This window comes from Lepidochelys kempii, chromosome 7, assembly GCF_965140285.1.
Source record: "Lepidochelys kempii isolate rLepKem1 chromosome 7, rLepKem1.hap1, whole genome shotgun sequence".
Taxonomy (NCBI): domain Eukaryota; kingdom Metazoa; phylum Chordata; order Testudines; family Cheloniidae; genus Lepidochelys; species Lepidochelys kempii.
In genome coordinates, this window is record NC_136386.1 from 60,376,695 (window position 1) to 60,395,547 (window position 18,853).

An 18,853-nucleotide genomic window follows, 5' to 3' on the forward strand; every position below is an offset into this window, starting at 1 on the left:
TACCCACGAAAGCTTATGCCCAAATAAATCTGTTGGTCTTTAAGGTGCCACTGTTTTTGTGGATACAAACTAACACAGCTATCCCTCTGATTATTCAAATAATGTTGTTTACAGGAAAAATGTGGCTTTCAATAAACAAGACGTCAAAAACCACGTAGAGAATGTTTTTACACAAAAATTTCAATAAAAATATAATGAAAAAAATTTTTTTTTAAAAAGGCCACTTTCAGGTGAATAATTCCCAATAGTCTAATTGTAACCAAGCCAATCTATTAATGTTTCTTGTATGCGGTTGTTGTGATTATAATCAGGGCCAGGTCAATAGTTCAGGTCATTCTTAAGCCGTGTCATTGCTTGTGACATCAGAAGTCACTCGGCCAAACCTCGCAGTTCTTCTCCAGTTAATTTACATGCTCCCCCCTTCTCTCGCTTGTATGCTGCAGGGGGTGTGGGAAGGAGAGGCCCCGTGACAAGCCAAAGGATGCAAAGATCCAAATGGAAGATGTCTGGCCTCATTTAGGAGGCACAGGACAACAGCCCTCTCTGCAATCACTTTAACATCTGCTACGCTTTCATGGCATTGCAATCTGATGAAGTGAGCTGTAGCTCACGAAAGCTTATGCTCAAATAAATTGGTTAGTCTCTAAGGTGCCACAAGTACTCCTTTTCTTTTTGCGAATACAGACTAACATGGCTGCTACTCTGAAACCAATGTAATGATGATTTCACAGTGCAAACAGAACCAGACATCATGGGTTAAACATTTATATGCCCAATGGCATAATGTGTAAAATGTGGAGCAACTAAAATGTGAAAAAAATCCGACCTTTACGAATCTGCAGATCACTCCTCCCTCCCCCTGTGTAGAGCCAGAGGCCAACTGAAAACCAGCCACAGCAACCACCAGCTTTATCTGGCCCAAAGTCACAGCAGACCGCTCTGTGCCTCAGCACACCCTCCATTGTGTTGCCTTGGCCAATAACATTTCCAGTGCTCCTTTTGCTACTCTTTAGTCCCTCTAAGGGCACAGCTTTCCCCCCCTCCTTTTTAACAAATTTGCCCTCTCTGTGGCTCAGCTACTGCATGCAATGTACAGGCTTATGGTTCCTGCAGACTGGGAGCATCTGGATCTGACTCTATTTGGATAAGGACAAAAAATGGATGGAACAGAATGGAATGATCCCATTTCAATTTCAAAGGCTGGCTAGCAACCCCCGTCCTTAGCTACCTGAGGCCTGTCAGGTAGTTTACTCATGGCACCTCTTTATTTTAGAGTGTACATTTGTTTGTCTTTATCATTAACTTTACCCAGCGTCCTTCCAATTAGTTAACCCCAATTAATTAACCCTTGAGCATGTGGAAGCTGTACACTACAATGACGTGGAACTTTCCAGTCTGAAAGTCATAATGACCGAATGAATACCAGGCTGCTGTTTCAACTCCAACATTTCATTTTAGAAATGGTCAATTTTCAAACGAAACCTCTGAAATAAAATCCAGCTTCCATGCAACGAACTCTCCCACTGCCTGACCTCTCACAACGTCCACTGCCCCACGTGGCTAATGGGAGGTTGGTGTCCTGCTGGGTTGCGGCCTCATGGTCAGCTTCCAGTGCACCATCACATCCAAACCTGACACCCCCCCTCCTGCCCCGCCCCCAGTTCAGCCTGCTGCCTAGATCTGAAGCCCCAGCTTACACGTGGTGCTGATCCAGACGCAGGTGTTTGTCCTTTCGTTGCTTTCTCATCATATCACCCAGGATGTTACTTTCTATTCTGGTTTCTAGTCACGTCGCTTTCGGCACGACTGGAGGGAGCTATGATATTACAGTGCTGAGCATGTTACAAGAGGAGAATAGAGACAAGACTAGCCTGTGATAAATGGAGCATGTAGTTTTGTGAATCAACATACTGAATTTAGTTCAGATCCGGAAAGTTTCCCAAATTTGTCCCAAAAGTTCATTTTTTGTTGTTGTTGCTGTTCTCCTGTTTCAAACAGAATTGAGGAAGCAGGTGCAATATCACGTAAGCTGGGCGACCAATCGTACGACAGCAATCTAAATGAGGGCTACTCAGTGTGACCTGTTTGCAAACGGTTACCGTCTGGTGACAGGTTTCAGAGTGATAGCCATGTTAGTCTGTATCAGCAAAAAGAACAGGAGGACTTGTGGCACTTCAGAGACTAACAAATTTATCTGGGCATAAGCTTTTGTGGGCTAAAACCCACTTCATCAGATGCATGCGGTGGAGAATACAGTAGGAAGATATATGTACATCGAGAACATGAAAAAATGGTGTTGTCATCTTCCTGGGGAATCCTCACAAATGATCAAGCTGGTTGCAGAAACCAGGGCTGTCTCCTGAGCCATTTGGAGCCCAAGAAAGAGACTCCTGTCAGGTGGGTTATTTTTTGAAAGGTGTATTGGGATCAGCTCCATTTCCATGCTTCCTTTGCCTGTGGTTTGCCTATGTGTTGTGCTGTGATTGTGGGGTTCACCGTCCATGTCTAGAGCTTTTGGGAGCCATTCTGTGGTAGAGGAAAGATGAGGTGTCCAAAGAAATTCAGTGGGTGTTGGGTACTTACCCCCCAACCTCCCAACAGTTCCGGATGTCTCGGGACTCCCCCAGCCCCTCTGTCCCAGCTGAAGTAGAACATTTCCTGCACTCTGGCCTGGATTAACCAATCCGCACTCAGCACACTTGCACAGGGCCCAATTTTCAGGGGGCCTGCGACGGCCAGATTGGGTGGGAGGTGGTGTGATGGTCCAATCCTGAGTGGTGCTGCGACCCCATGGGTCAGATCACAATGCCACTCACTGAGATTTGGCATGGCAGCCCCTCCATGTGGGGCAGGTGATGGGAGCAAGTGGAGCCACTGGGTGGCAGGGATCGGGAGGAGCCGCCCTGACCCAGGATGGAGCAGAGCACTGAGCCGTGGGGTGGGGAGGGGGAGGAAGATCCCAGGGCAGTGAGTGAGGGGCTGGCAGTGAGTGAGGGGCTACAGGGTGAGGGGTTGGAGGCTATGGGGTGAGTTGCAGGAGCTCTGGAAGGAATGGGGGAGGTTGGGTGGTGGTGGGGTGAATTGTGGGGGCTGTGAGGGAATGGAGGGTGTTAGGGGCTGTGGGGTGAGTTGTGGGGACTGGGAGGAATGGGGGATGTTGGGGGCTTTGGGGAAATGGGGGTTGTTGGGGGCTGTGAGAAGAAATGGGGGTGTTGTGGGGGAATGGGGGGTGTTGGGGGCTGTGGGGTGAGTTGTGGGGGAATGGGGGATGTTGGGGGTGGTGGGGTGAGTTGTGGAGGCTGTGCGGAGGAATGGGGGATGTTAGGGGGTGGTAGGGTTGGGGGCTGAGATGTTTGTCAGTGATGGAGACAGATGAAAAATATTGCTTTCATTATTTTGAATGTGTTACTGTTATAGGCATTATACCAACCCTTCCTCAGAAGCATAATTACTGTATTGATGGTTTTTACTCTGTCCCGCTTTAGCCACTTGCAAAGTTGGGAGATGTGACTCCCTTAGACACCCTTTAAATTCCCAGCCTTAGATATCAGTTAGCCAGTTCTTAATCCATTTAAAGTGTGCTATGTTAATTTTATATCCTTCCAGTTTATTAATCAATATGTTGTATGGTACCAAAGCCAACGTCTTACGGAAGTCTATTACATCAACATTCTTACCTTTATCAATCAAACCTGTAATCTCATTAAAAAAAAAAGATACCAAGGTAGTTTGACAGGATCTGTTTTCCATAAATCCATGTCAATTTGCATTAATTACTTTATCCTCCTTTAATTCTTTATTAATAGAGTCCTGTATCAGCCACTTCATTATCTTGCCTAGGATCGATGTCATGCTGACAGACCTATAATTATCTGGGCCTTTCCATTTACCCTTTTTACAAATTGGCACAATATTAGCTTTCTCACAGTCTTCTGGAATTTCCCCAGTGCTCCAAGACTTATTGAAAATCAGCACTAACAGTCCAGAGAGCTCATCAGCCAGCTCTGTTAAAACTCTTGCATGCAAGTTATGTGGACCTGCTGATATAAAAATGTCTAACTTCAGTAGATTCTGCTAACATCTTCCATCAATACTACTGTAATGGAAAGAGTGTTATCACCATATGATGAAGCTATATCATGTTTTTTCCCCAAATTCAGAGCAGAAATATTTACTAAACACTTCTGCCTTTTTTGCATTATAATTGATAATTCTATCATTTCCATCTAGTAAAGGACTAATACCATTATCAGGATTCATTTTGTTCCTAATATATTTTTAAAACTCCTTATTGTCCTTAACTCTGCTGGCCATAGATTTCTCCTTGTGTCCCTTTGCTTTCCTTATCAACTTTCAACAGTTCCTAACTTCTGATTTATATTTGTTATTATCAACTTCTCCTTTCCTCCCTTTGTTATATTTTACAGCCACCTTCACTTCCACTCTATCCCAGGTCATTTTTTTTAAAACCAGCATGTCCTTCTTCCTCAGTTGTAAGACTGTGGCTTTTTGAGCATGGGAAGGTGTTCTTAAATGATTCCCAATGATCATTTACATTTTTCTGGTTAAATTCTTCCTCCTAGCTGATTTGGTTCAATTATTTTCAGCTTTGTGAAATTGGCCCCATTAAAGCACCAAGTACATATATTACTGGTCTGGACTTTATTCTGCTTGCACATCATAAAAGTGATCAAGGCATGCTCACTTGTATCTAAGCTCCCTTTAATTTTTGTTCTGTTATCAGTTCCTTTATCTGTTAGGATAAAGTATAAGAAACAATTTCCCTGTGTTGGCTGCAACACTTTTTGAATTAGGAAATTATCCTCTATAACAGAGGTGGGCAAACTACGGCCTGCAGGCCATACCGGCCTGCAGGCCATATCCAGCCCGCGGGACCCTCCTGCCTGGGCCCTGAGTTCCTGGCCTGGGAGGCTCACCCCCAGACCCTCCCCCACTGTCCCTCTTCCCCTGCTGCCTCAGCGCACTGCGCTGCCGGCACAATGCTCCGGGCAGCCAGGCAGCGCAGTTGCAGAGCCGTGGCCTGACCTGGTGCTCTGGGCGGCCCGGCTGTAGCGCCGCCAGCCACCGGTGCTCCAGGCAGCACGGTAAGGGGGCAGGGAGCAGGGGGGTTGGATAGAGGGCAGGGGAATTGGGGGTGGTGGTCAGGGGGTGGGGTATGGATGGGGGGAGGGGCAGTCAGAGGGCGGGGAACAGGGGGGTTGGATGGGGCAGGGGTCCTGGGGGGCAAGTCAGGAATGAGAGGAGGGGTTGGATGGGGTGGCGGGGGGCAGTCAGGGGTGGGGCTTCCTGGGGCGGTCAGGGAGCAGGGTGCGGTGGATGGAGTAGGAGTTCCGGGGGGGGGGTGCGTCAGAGGATGGGGGGCGGGGTTGGATGGGGCAGGAGTCCTGGGGGAGCCATCAGAGGGTGAGAAGCGAGGGCAGGGGGTGTCAGATAGGAGGCGGGGTCCGGGCCACAACTGGCTGTTTGGGGAGACACAGCCTCCCCTAACTGGCCCGCCATACAATTTTGGAAACCCGATGTGACCCTCACACCAAAAAGTTTGCCCACCCCTGGTCTATAATGTTTAGAAATTCCAAGGATGTTTTAATACTGGGAGCACAAGACTCCAGCCTACTCCAGCCTACAAATTGAAGCCCCCTGTGATCACCCAGCTTTGTTTCCTACACATTATAAATAGACACACAAGGAGGCGGTCATCCTGTTTCCTAGTGTGATTTGGTGGCCTGTAGCAGATACCAACTAGCACCCCATCTTGAGGTTTACCTGCTAGGACATAAAAGAAAATTATCTTGAATGCATATGGATCAGAGTTATTAGTGACTCAGAAACAGGTAATGCCATTTTTGGCATGGAGTGCCACCCCCCTCACTTTTTGCCCACTAAATAGGTTATAACCATTGATTTTAACGTTCCAATGGTGCAAATTTCTCACCAGCTTTTAATAATAGCAACTAGAGTGAACTGAAGTGCATGAATGAGCAATTCCAGTTCCTCTGATTTGTTCCTCAAGCTCCAAGCCTTGGTGTATAGGCAAGTCAATATTCTGACTCAGTTTGTTCTGACTGTCTTTGTTTATAGTGTGACAGTTCTCGGGGTGCCCAGGACTATGAGTCACTTTGTTACCCCCTTGCCTCTAGCGAGACTTGCTTGTGTTTAACTGGGTGTCAGTTCCCTGACCCCATCAGCATGTGTGCCACCCAAACGCTCTCCTCTGGGCAATGCCAGCCCTTACTATGCTTTGTGGGTTAACGATCGGTGCACCCCTTTAAACATTCTCCAGTAACGTCCAGCCTCTACTCCACTGAATACTCAGAGAAATACCAGGCCAGCTCTTCCCCAGGGACTAGTGTGCACCCCAGCTTGTATGAGTCACTCAGGATCAGCTCCTTGTATAACATCGCAGTGCTGAGCTAGATTTATAGTGAAGACAGCCCTAAGTTTATTATGAAACATTTGAGATTCAAGAGATACTAAGGATAGAGGAAAACCCACATATCCTCTGCAGCGTTTCAACCATGGTTGTGATCCTGTTTTCATGAGTGTAATTGCCCCACCAGATTACTTCTGAGGTGCAGGATGGAGGGCTGATCATTCCCCGCATATCCCCCAATGGTCTTTGTCTGTTCCTGACTCAGGATAATCCCTCCATAGCTTATTCTCCAGAGCGCTGCCTCCCTGGTGATTTCACATCACCGCCGTTGATGCTGTATGTAAAGGGGCCTCCATGGTGCCAACTTACAATGCTTAGTTTACATGGCTGACCGAAAGACAGGTGAATAAACACATTTTGTCTGGCAAAAACCTGTTTGTCAGCTCTGCCTTGATCCAGACTTCAGGAACGTTTGTTCTGTATCTGTAGATAACTCCTTACATAGGATCTGTACATACCTGTCACAACATTAATGGCCAGCATGACCCCAGCTTTCATTTGAGACCTCAGCCACATTCTGTGGTGAACCAGCATGTACAGACAGCGATCAGGACATTCCGGTAACCCCCTTGCCAGCAGGCATTGGGGGCTTCTCAGGATCACATACAGGGACAGGTCTGAGACAGACACAGCCCCAATGTTGTGTGTGTGAAAGCAGGTGCAGGCATATGTGCCTGTGTATACATGCAGGTATTTGCATATATGTGTGCGCTCGTGTGTGTGTCTGTGTAGGTGTATATCTACTCCACCAGGGCCCTAACAGTGGTGGATGGTTCCACCACTGGGTCAGCAGGGATCTCACCAAACACACCGACTTGTTTTCCGGCAGCACAACCAGACTAAAGCCTGGTTTCCCTGGGCTACTTCCATGCTTCCATGCTTCCATGCTTCCCTGGGAGCAGGGCTCCATAGTCCAAGGGTCCGCCATCTCCTTAGGGTACACAGCTGCCGGCAATCCTGGCAACTCCTCTCCGTGGACAGTCTCCTCCAGGGGCAGGGTGTTGCACAGTGCAATTTTGGCTCCAGAGTTCTGCACCAGGCTGGAGACATCTACCTTCTTCCCAGGCTCCAACCCAACTGAGCTACAGGGCCTGTCTTTTATACTTCTTGCCATGCCACTCTGCTTTGGGCATAGGGGGCGGGGCTGGTTTGACTCCCCCCACCAGGGGGAGTGGCATGGTCCCTCCCTGTCAGGCTCAGATGGAGGCCACTCTGCCTCACTATAAGAGGCCTTGGTTTAAAAAGAATAGCATTTATTTTAAAGTTGAAAGTTTATTGATTAAACATAAGAAATTAAAAGAGGTTTTTATACTGAATTAGAATAAAAAATACTTAATAGGTTTTAATGAAATTTGTTTTGCATAATCACTTTGTTTTGTTTTTGGAGGCAAAATATTAAAGGTATTTTATGTTATTAACAGCTTTTTGTGATGAACAGGAAAGAGTTCATTTTCCTGCCAGTCCTGATGGGCAAAGGGTATTTATGTCTCCTGTTTCTAACACCCAGACTGACACAAGGTGGAGGAGATATAGGATAGAGAAGGTGGGGGCAGCAGGGCTTTCGGGGACGCTGTTGGAGTGCTGGGCTGTTACAAATGGACACTCTGGCTGGCAGGTCAACTACGACACCTACTGTTTGGACCCTGGTTCGTGTCCCAACCAGGGACGTTCTTGGGGTGGTTTTCAGGGTTTTTTTAAGACAGGGCAGGACTGGTCCTCTCAGCTGGCTGTGCTGATGCAGTGCAGTTGTTTTCAGGAGATGTTGAAAAGGCAAGAGAGTGAGAGGGAGGCTGGGAGGAAGGAAGGTGGGGGGCAGAATGTAACCCAAGGGAAGGGAGGCAGAACAGGCTCTCTGTCTCTGCCGTGCTGTCACGTAGGTGGGTGAGGTGACAGTGCTTTCACCAGTGGGTGAGGACTGGATGCTATGATCCTATGATGACTTTTACAGCTCATAGGTGACAAACCAAGTTCCTTGAAGAAGAGCAAGGCCTGTTGGCATTCTTCTCTGGAAGAAAGTCCTCTAGCCTATTGCTCCTTCTGTTTGGAGTCAGGGAAGATGAAGTGGGAGAAGATGAGCTGGGATGCACTGGGAAGATGAGAAAAGACGTACACCAACATTTTTTATTTGCAGATATCACTGCAGTGGCTCATGGGAGTTGTAGTTACCACATTCTCCTCTATGGGCTAGGCTCCCCAGCCGGACTACATCTCCCATATGGCACAGTGATCTCTGCTCATGGTTTGTCACTGGGGTGCATCATGGGAGTGCAGTGGCCATGGTGCATAGTGCCATTTTCTTGTACTTTTCACTGCTCAGGTGTGCACTGTGGCTCACGCTCAGCATTTCTGACCTTGTGCTGTGTGGTATTATGACACACTGGCCATTGTACAGAATCCCAGCACACAAAACAATCTCAATGCTATGCCTGGAGGTGCCTGGCTGTGCCTTGCACCAGCCATCCAGAATGACTCCCTAAGAGAGAGTCATTTTGGGGATCATGATTGAGCTGGTTCCATTCTGTTTCAGAGATGGGCAACACTTGGGTCAGATCAAATCAGACAGAGCTAAGGAATCTGAATTAAAAACGTTTATAACTGGACAATCACAGTGCATGTTTTGGGGGGTGTTAGTGTGTGGGGGTGACAGGTCAGAGGTGGGGAGATGAAGGTGGAGAGAAAGAAAATGGAAAGAAAATGCTCTAGTGCATGATGGGAAAAGGAGAGATTCATAGATGCTAAGGCCAGAAGGATCCATTCTGATCACTCAGGATACATATACACTGCAATTACACACCCGTGGCTGGCCCATGATAGCTGGCTCGGGCTTGCGGGGCTCGGGCTAAGGGGCTGTGTAACTGCGATGCAGATGTTCTGGCTCAGGGTGGAGCCCAGGCTCTAGGACTCTGTGAGGTGGGAAGGTGCCAGAGCTCAGGCTGTAGCCCAAGCCCAAACATCTACACCACAATTAAACAGCCCAAGCCCCGTGAGCCCTGCTCTCTGTCTTGCTTCCAGATCTGCGAACAGTGAGCAGGGTTATTGCTTTGGCTCAAGAGGTAGCAGTGTGTGCTGCGGTGATGAAGAGCTGGGTGCGAACTTCTTGGATGGCATAGGGAGGGGGACGGGGCCATCACACATGATGGAATTTCTTGGCGCTTTCAGTTAGTTTTATTTTACAAAACTAGGAAATTCCCCTACAAAGAGCTATGTTAAAAACATTGTTAAGGTTGCCAAGTCCGGCCCCAACCACTGCTTCCAGGGAGGTCTGGCAGCGCTGCAGCCCCCAGCTCAGCCCCTGATTGAGAGCCCCAGGGGGCTTCATTTGCCCCAATTCTGTCATAGGTTCAATTTTCTTCTGAGCCCCAGGAATAAGGGGGTGATGGGAAGAGACAGCAGTATGCCCTGACCCCAGTCACACAGCAGGGTCAATCGCTCCATCCCAGGACCAGCGAGGCCCGTCTCCATTGGCCCCAGGTGCACAGTCAGCTTGCTGGGGAGCTGCGCTGCAGCAGGACCCCAGTCCAGCAAGGCAGGGGATGGTGCACTCAGCTACCAGCAGCCCGTGAGCGGGGCTGCTCCCGCGCTGAGGGCCTTTGCGAGGTCAGGGGAAGAGACGGGGACCATGAAGCAGCATGATCACAAAGAGCCAGAGGGCACAGTGAAGGCCCCAGGTTGGCAGTGAGGACTCATATTACCACCCTCTGGAGGCATGATGCCACCCAGAGCCTCCCTGGACACAGGCTAAGCGGGCGCATGACACTGCCATTCAGCAGGTGGAGGACAAGCCCTGCCCTGCAGTGCCATGGCCCAGCTCCTGCCCAGCCCTGTCCAGGAGAGGGCAGGCTGCACTCGCTGGTGCCACGGGTGCACAGGGACGAGGAGGGCACTTTGTACCTGCCCCTCCTGCTCGGTCATCACTCAGCTGCCAGAGCCCTGCAGGGAAGGGCAGGAAGGCAGCATTCAGCCCTGGGGACAGCCCCGGGGGTCACTGTGAAGACCAAGCCCCCTGTCCCTGCCCCTGGATGATGCAGGAGACCAGTCACAGCTGGGAGCGACAGCTGTTTGGGGCTCTCAAGGGCCTCATGTTTCAGGTCCTCAACTGGCAGGGAGCCAGCAGAGGCTGTGAGCAGCTCTGCTCTTAAAGCGCCAGGCTGCTCCTTGAAGCTTTCGAATTCTTCCCACAGCCCTGGAATACATCACCTAGGTAACCAGTCTTAACCAGCCAGCCTGCCTTCACCCCAGCAGAGCATTTACAGGCAGAATCCTTGCAGGGAGAACAGCAGCGTTTTCCACCACGTAAGTGATTTCTGAATCCTTCCTAGCAGGCCGGCGGGGGTGGTGGGAATGGTCCCTGTGGAGCTGGGGCGCTGTGTCGGTTGCATGTTAATTGCATAGATGGGGATTGGCAAAGTACCCCAGGTGGCTTTCTCTGTCCTTTGCCTTTGCATCTAGCCGGAGGAGACAGGAGTGGTGTGTGGCTAGGTTTCAGGGCTGGGAGGGAGGCAATGTAGATCCAGGCGGCAGCCCGGACAGCATGGGCTCAGGGCTAGGAAATGATGTTGATACATCCATGGGTTCGGTAGGTGAAGTTTGGAGGAGCTGCGGCACCATTGCCTCACAAGGATTGAAGGGAATTCCCTGTCTCCAACAGAAAGCTGCTTTTGCAACAACACACAGGGACACAAGATGGTTTGGAAATAGCCCACAGCAGAATATTTGCTTTTTCTTTCTATTGTACTGGCTGGTGTTTTCAGAGTGCCACTCCATGGGATTATAAACCTGGCTTTGTCAAACTTCTCTGTGCATGGGTGTCCAGCACACTGTGCTCTCAGCCTCCGCCCTTGCAGAGCTCAGAGACACAAAGAGGTGGGGATGTTGGAAATTGATCAGATGAACCTGGATTTTCCTTCTCAGTGGCAGTCCACACTGAGATGCCGGCTGGCTGGTATTTCTGCTATCTGTGGCAGACTGCATCTCTAAGCAGCAGCCACTTTGCTACAGGCAACGAAAATGGTGCTATTTTCCCCCCTTAGCCAAAGGTTCAACCCCTCCCCCATTTAATGGCTCTGGGATCCGGGACTGCGGCATGGGCTGGTGTGTGTGGCTCACTCAGGCTCTGTACGCCTAGCTGATGAAATGCAGAATGCCGACGGACATCTGCACATGGGCTTTGTGTGTTTGCGCAGGAAAAGGCATTCACTTCACTCGACTTCTACCTCTTCCCCTCTGCAATAAGCAGCGACTGGTGCTCTGTGTCCCCACCAGAATGGCTAAGGCTGGAGAGCATTTTCATCGCTTCATGTCGTTATCGGCAAACCGTGATTCCTATTTTTAGGCACTCTGCTTCCTTGCCCCTCCTTTCACTAGCGTGCTGAGTCTCAGAAATAACCTGAGCCTCGTTTGCATCATGGGTGTGGGGCTGGACCTTACTCACACAGCTGATGTAGCAGGTTTGGCCGAAGCAGCAGATCTAGCTTGTTTCCACCCAGTCGCTGACAAAGGAGTCAATATGAGAGGTGTCGAGCCCCAGCTGTCAGCCCAAAGCAAGGTTGCCAGGAGCTCTGTCTCTGTTCTGTCTCTTCTCAGCCATTGTGTTAGGTTTGGACAAGTGCTTTGGTAGCATCAAATGGGGAAAAAAACAAGCAAGCATAGTGCAGCCAGCATTACTGCAGGTGCATGGAACTCTAGCATGATAACTGCCGCTCTCGGGGTCCCCCAGCAGCCGTGTTCTGTGCCCATCTTCACTGGCTTAGTATTGGAAGTGGGCCAGTAAATGTTTCCCAAGTGTTGTAGAGAGCATTGCCTGTATGTCTTCCAGAGGACAGATGTCACATACAGGTGGATACGAACCTTTAACGCACTCATGAGATTTTGGAAAATCCTTTGGCCTGGCCAGAGGCTCCATGAGCCAGGGCGTGTCGGATAACGGTGTGTGTCTGCTCATCTCTCAGCGGCCCGTGCTGGCTGGCCAATCAGATACCTGGACACGCCAGGCCCCCTGTCACCGGGGAGCCACCACAGCCAGCATTATTCACAAGCATGTGCTACGCACAGCGATTGATGTCTGTCGTGACACAAAGGCTGCACCTAGGCCAGGTGTTTCCTGCTGGGACAGTGAGGGAGCAGACTTGCCTGATGCCAAAGCAACTGATCACTCTGGGCTCTTTTCCAAGGGAAGTTACTATTGGACCAATTTCATACCAGGTATAACTCCTTTGAAACCCATCTGTGGCTTTCCCCAGGGAGAAGGGTTTGTGGACTAGGCTTTGTGTAGAATAGCCAAGGATATCGGCCAGGGCAGCCTTGAATTGGCTGGAAAACATGACAGTGCCCTAGAGAATGCCAGTTTCCCAGGGCATGCCCTCCTCTGCTCTCCCTTCTGGGGTGGGGGGGAGGGTCCCAGCTCGTTGCAATCAGCTCCCTGCACTGCTGCATTACTAATGTTGCTAGCAAGCCCTAACTGGCAAAAACCAGCAGTGGCGTGGCATTTTATCTGTAACTGTACCCCTGCCTGGCCACTGTCACCTTCGCTCACCACTCGTATCCCCTCGTCTGCACGAGGGCTATGTTGCACCGATCCACGGACTTGGCTGCTGCTGAGCTCTTGCCCCCAGAGAAGCCAGCTGTGCTGGCTGAGTGGCCTGGGCGAGAGCTGTGAAGGGAAGCATGACAGTCTATATGAGACCACACAGCTCACATGCTACAGCCAGGGCTCCCAATCCTGCCTCTGTCGCTCGCTCTGGCTTTGGTCAGATCACTGACCCCCCAGTTCCTCATATATAAACGAATATGCAGGGCCGGATTTCCAATTAGGCACAGTAGGCCTGTGCCTCAGGGCGTTGGCATTCTAGGGGCATCTAAAAGTTAAAAGTGGGTTAAAAGTTAAAAAGCGAATACATACAGCCCCCTTGCAGGCAGGCAGCTCCTGGCCTGGGCCAACTTTCTAATCTCACAAAACCAAATACCCCTGCCCCTTCCCCGAGGCCCTTTCCCTGTCCTGCCACTTCTCTGAGGCCCTGCTCTCGCTCACTCCATCCCTCCTCCCTCCATCACTCACTCTCCCCGATCCTCACTCGCACCAGGTTGGGGCAGGGGGTTGGGGTGTGGGGGTGGGGGTGGGGTGAGGGCTCCAGCTGGAGGTGTGGGCTCTGGGGTGGGGGGGTTTGGAGTGCAGGAGGGGGCTCAGGACTGCGGCAGAGTGTTGGGGTGTTGGGGAGGGGACTCCGGGAGGGAGTTTGGGTGCAGGAGGGGACTCCGGGCTGGGGCAGGGGATTGGGGTGTGGGACAGGGTGCGGGGTCCCAGCGGCACTTACTGCAGCTCCCAGGAAGTGGCAGCCAGGTCTCTGAAGTCCCAAGGCAGAGGCATGGCCAGATGGTTCTGCATGGTGCATGCTACCCTCGCACCTGGAGTCGTTGTCCCCGCAGCTCCCATTGGTCACGGTTCTTGGCCAATGGGAGCGATGGAGCCAGAACTAGGAGCAGGGGCAGCATGCGCAGCCTCCCTGGCCACCCATGCACCTAGGGGCCACAGGGTTCTGGCAGCCGCTGTTGGGAGCAGCACAGAGTCAGGGCAGGGCTGTGCTGCCGACTGGACTTTTAACGGCCCAGTCAGCTGTGCCAACCAGAGCTGCCAGGATCCCTTTTCGACTCGGCGTTCCGGTTGAAAACCAGACACCTGGAAACCCTAAGGCTGCTAAAGGTGCTGTGAGCCGCGGCCGGGCAGGCCGGCTGCTGAAGGTGCTGGGAGCATTCCAGCACCTTCCCAATCTCAGCCACCCCACTGCCTTCACCTCGTACCGGGGAGGCAGAGGGAGGAGTGTGGCCAGAACACCATTCACTTGCATGGGCAGAGTTGGAACATGGCTGTGGGAGGGACAGAAGACACCCGGGGACCACTTGCTATGTGGAGAGGTACAGTCCCCGCCTTGCACCTCACCTGGGGCAGGTGGGCTGTGCCCCGACTCGGGCTGGGAGCGCCATCTGTGGCGGAGGGTCTTCTGCCTTCCCGGGGAGGCTGTGTTTACCTTTCTTTTCCTTTCATTTTTTACGGAAGACACAAAAGTCAGCTGTAGGCGGGGGTGGGGGTGCTGAAGATGCTGTGCCTAGGGGTGTGTAAGGTGTAAATCCAGCCCTGCCAATATGGTACATACCTGGCCAATAAGTTGGGCCAGCTGACTCTGGCGAAGGGGCTGTTTAACTGCAGTGTGGATGTTCCAGCTAGGGCTGCAGCCTGAACTCCAGGACCCTCCCACCTGGCAGGGCCCTAGAGCCTGGACTCTAGTCTGAGCCCAAACGTCTACACTGCAATTGAACAGCCCCTTAGCCTGAGTCAGCTGGCACAGGCCAGCCGTGGGTTGTTAATTGCGGTGTAGATGTACCTTGGAGGCCAAATTCCCAAAGTCATTTGGGCACCCGAAGATGCAGACAGACTCCGAAACACCTATAAAAATTGGGCCCTGGGAGCCTGTCCAGTGGTTCTGCCAGAAGTGATGGGAAACCCACCTGGCCCCTCAGACCAACTCAACTCTCTGCAGACACGGGGGCTGATCCTCAGAAGATGGAAATCATCATTGCGCCATTGAAATTAATGGGGCTGTGGACATTTCAGCGTCTGAGGATTTGGCCCATGGTTTATAGCTGATCGCTGGGACTAGCTATAATAATAAATAAGGCAGGTCCCATTTCTGTCCTGACTGATGCTCTGGGGAGCCCCGCTGAAGTCAGAAGTGGGTGGGTGGGATTTTGCTTTCAGTTTCACAGGGGTAAACCCAGAATAGCTCTACTGAGTTCTCTTCCTGAAAGAAATACTCTAGCTCAACCACAAGATATGGGCTGGATGCAGGAATCACTGGGTGAAATTCTCTGGCCTGTGCTATGCAGGAGCCCATATTACATGACCATAAGGCTTGCTGCTGGCCTTAAATCTGTGACTTCAATGGAGTTATTCTGTGGAGTTATTATGCACTAGAGAGCAAAATCTAGTGGGGTGTGTGTGGAGAGAAAGCAGACAGCAGTGTATGTGAGTGGATGCACCCAAACTTGCTCTGAAATGGAAGGGGTGATTTCCCATTGTACATGGCTGCTTCTCTTTGGGGGTACTAACTGGGGGGATGAGCCATGTTCTTTGGAAATGTCAGCCAACATTGTCAGAGCGTGGTTGCTTGGTGGGGTGTCATTGTTAAGTTGCCCTGGGGATCGCACCACCTTGTATGGTTGTTTGTTGTTGACGGATTGGTTAGAGCCGTTTTTCTTTTATGAATATATAATAACAAAATGCTGATTGCTAAGGAAATCGTTCTCTTCTCTCCAGCTGGGGTGGGCCGGCCACACAGGGAAGCATCATTAACAGATTGCCCTGCTCTGCACGAACAGATTAATACAGCGAGATTTAGAGGTGATCGATGGGCGCCTAATGAAATACTTTGAGTATGAGCGTGGGCACCATAGAGTTAGCCCCAGTGAATAGGGAGTTGCTGCTGGAATCCTTGTAATGAGCTGTGATTTCAGCACTGGTGCCCCATGTCTGGAAACCCCAGGGAGGAAACTGCCTGGTTGTTACTTCCGTGGTGGCATTGAACGTTTTCAATCAATAATTGTGATCGTCTTTAAACATAGCTCTCTGGCCTTAGTTACAAATGAATCCTGATTCCCCCCAGGAGCTGGTTGCTTGTAGGGGCAGTGTGCTGGGAGAGAAGCTGAGCCCTGATTAGGGGGCGGCGTTTCTCTGACTAGGGGTCCTATAAAGGTAGCCAACCAGTCAGGCAGCCGCACAGGAGCCAGCAAACAGAGCTGTAAACAGGGGAGTTTGAAAGGGGAGTTTTGGGGGAAGACTAAGAGCCAGGCAAAGGAACAGACAGGCTAGTGAAGTGAGTGTGTGGTGTTCTGGTAGTGTTTTCGTGCTCGTTGGGGGTTTGTTTTGCGGTGGGTGGGTGTTTTGGTTTGGTTTGTGTTTCCCAGACTAACAGGACTTAGGTGAGAAGGCTATGACAGACACCGAGGCAGCAGTGGTAGTGATCCAAGTAGTGGAAGACACTATGAAGATGACTGGATGTAGAAGCTGTGGCATGTACATGATCCTGGAGGGGGTACCTGTAAAGAATTTCGTCTGCATGAAGTGCCACCTGATAGAGCTGAAGGAAGAGAAGATCCTAGGATTGGAGATGCAGGTGGAGACTCAGTTTGAGTTTAGAAGGGGGTTCGAGCAGATGATGGAGCAAAGACATGAGGAGGCTGAAGGGAAAAGCTCAGACTTGCAGATGGAAGCAGGACCGAAGAACTCTGAGGGGATACTGCTGGGTGAGGAAAGTGGACAGTGGAAGCATGTGACTAGGAGAACCAGGCAGAGGAAAAGACTGGGCAGTGAAGGAGAAATGGAGCTCAGGAACAGGTTTGCAGAGTTGGAAAATGAAGAAGGGGCACAGCAGGTGGTCACTGAAGGTGAGAGGGCAAGGAAAAAGAGAAGAGCAGATAGTCCTATTGGAAGAGGGCAAGAGTCAGTGGAGATAATAACACCAAATATGAGCCCCAGGAGGATACGAGATGGGTTGCAGAGGATTGCAAGGGACAATAGGAATCGAGAGGCCTTGTGGCCTGATGGGATAGGGGATAGACTGGAGAATCGCACCATTGCCAGGAAAAGGCAGGTCTACGTGTTTGGGACTCATTACTGACAAGAATAGACAGGCCTGTAACAAGAGCTAATCCAGAGAACAGAAGGGTGTGCTGTCTGCCAGGTCCTAAAATACAGGATGTGGACCTGAGGCTGAAGAGGATCCTAATGGGAGCCAGAAAGAATCCACTGATTATCCTTCATGTGGGAACAAATGATAGGGCTAGATTCTCGCTGGAACATATCAAGGGAGACTATGCCAGGCTGGGGAAGACGCTAAAGGAAATCGAGGCTCGGGTGATCTTCAATGGGATTCTGCCTGTTCCTAGAGAAGGGCAACAAACATGTGACAAGATTATGATGCTCAACAGATGGCTCAGGCAGTGGTGCTATAAGGAGGGCTTTGGTATGTATGGCCATTAGGAAGCATTCATGGACAGAGGACTGTTCTCTCAGGATGGACTTCACCTGAGTAAGTAGGGAAATAGACTTCTAGGATGGAGGATGGCACAACTGATCAAGAAAGCTTTAAACTAGGAATTCGGGGGAGATGTCCAGGTAATCTCCACGCCAGTTATTCTCTTTGAGAGGGAAGAAAATGAAGTAAGAAAGGATACAGCTGTGGGTAGGAGAATGGACATAAGGTGGAAGGGCAGTGTGGATACCAATCTAATAGGTAATATTGGCGGTAGAATGTCTGTGCCCAATTGGGTGCAGAATGTGAGCGAAGCCAAACAGCAAAAATTAAGATGTTTGTACACTAATGCGAGGAGCCTAGGTAACAAAATGGAGGAACTAGAGCTACTGGTGCAGGAAGTGAAACTAGATATTACAGGGAGAACAGAAACATGGTGGAATGGTCGTCATGACCGGAGTACAGGTATTGAAGGGTCTGTGCTGTTTAGGAAAGACAGGAATAAAGGCAAAGGTGGTGGAGTAGCACTGTATATCAATGATGAGGTAGACTGTAAAGAAATAAGAAGTGATGGAAAGGATAAGACAGAGTCTGTCTGGGCAAAAATCACACTGAGGAAGAAAACTATTAGAGTCTCCCCTGGAATAGTGCTTAAGGTGTGTTATAGACCGCCAGGATCCGCGCTTTGCTGTATCAGGGCCCTGGTCCTGCCCAGACACAAGGGCGACTGGTGCCAAGTAAATAAAAACACCAATGAAGGCTATGTGGAGTGACAGTACAGATGGCATCAGGACTTGTCCCTAACAGCAGGAAATTCTTCAGGGAAGGAAAAATCTCCTTCATTCCTTGCTGCCTTCACAGCCACACCCCACTATCAATGCTGCTCACACCTGGCAACACGGTCAGTTCGCTCCCACACTCCAGTCACACCCAACCACACTGTCAGTGCTCTCTGACACTCTATTCATGCCCTGACAACACCCTGACAATGCTGTCAGTCCACTCCAGTCACACCCAACAACACTGTCAGTGATCTCTGACACTCCAGTCACACCCCGACAATGCTGACAGTTCTCTCCCAAACTCCAGTCACACCCAGCAACACAGGCAGGGCATTCTGACAGCCCCGTTGCACCTAGACAACACTGTCCGTGCTCTGTAACACTCCCTTCACACCCAGCCCACACTGTCCGTGCTCTCTGACAGTCCAGTCGCACCCCGACAAGGCTGTCATTGCACTTGGACAGTCCCGTCACACTCTGAGAACACTGGAGTGTCCTCAGACACTCCAACCACATGCAAACCACACTATCAGTGCACTCGGACACTCCAGTCACACCCAGACTGTCAGTGCTCTCTGAAATGAAACTTTGAAACATTT

At 50.5% G+C, this 18,853-nt stretch overlaps 1 protein-coding gene across 2 annotated transcripts in view; it reads left to right on the forward strand.

The window, feature by feature from the left end:
- Positions 1-10,344: 10,344 nt before the first annotated feature.
- CALY (calcyon neuron specific vesicular protein) overlaps positions 10,345-18,853 on the forward strand; it is a 42,820-nt gene continuing 34,311 nt past the window's right edge. The window contains exon 1 of one of the 2 annotated variants that reach the window (XM_073353108.2): positions 10,345-10,744. The gene's annotated coding sequence lies outside the window, so the exon portion shown is untranslated. The remainder of the gene's footprint in view (positions 10,745-18,853) is intronic. The other variant, XM_073353107.2, reaches the window with a different exon arrangement.